An 840-nucleotide genomic window follows, 5' to 3' on the forward strand; every position below is an offset into this window, starting at 1 on the left:
TATATATAGATGTGTGTATGTGTGTGTGCAGGGGCATATTCAAAACATGATGACTCAAGAACGCATTTGTCCTAGCGATTTGATCATGGAACGCCGAAAACACAAATCCTAGTGGACTGGTCATGTCGCAAAACTCGCAGATACCAGACAGGCCCGTGCAGTTGTCGAATGGTACCCAAAAAATCGGAAGAAACCATTTGGGAGACAATTTGAGACAATGAGAAGGGGTCATAGCAAAGTAAAATCGGGTCCAAATGGAAGAGAAAGAGGCAACCCAAGAAAGAATGGAAACATATTGCAACCAGTAAGGAATAAGGACGTTTCATAGTCTGGGTGTTAGTTTTGCTCGCGTATACATATTTCAGATCGCATCTACAATCTGTATTACATGTGCTCGGTTCACTTCGTTAGCTTACTACATATGGAAAACGATATTGACAAGATAATGACGATAAAGTTAATTGTCTATATAATCTAAATACATTCTTTGGGTTAGATCACATTTCGACATTTTCATTTGAATCTATTTATACAAAAAGTAACAGAAGTAACTACGCCATTGCCTATTTACAGAAGCATTTTTATGTCTGCTCTTTCTATTGACTCACCAGTGGAAAAACTTCAAGTTAATTGCTCAGGGATAGATAATTATTTTATGTAACGTTCAAACAATCGTCACAAAATGCAAAACTTTACATTTACCACTAAACGGATTCAATATATCGACCGATACAATCATCGCTGCAAGCTACTAGACTGACAGTAAAAATTGTTTATTGAAGAAAAAAAAAAAAAAATTAAAGCAAATGAGCTCGAAAATTGACAATTGTCTAATCGATA

This window comes from Octopus bimaculoides, chromosome 2, assembly GCF_001194135.2.
Source record: "Octopus bimaculoides isolate UCB-OBI-ISO-001 chromosome 2, ASM119413v2, whole genome shotgun sequence".
NCBI classification, from domain to species: domain Eukaryota; kingdom Metazoa; phylum Mollusca; class Cephalopoda; order Octopoda; family Octopodidae; genus Octopus; species Octopus bimaculoides.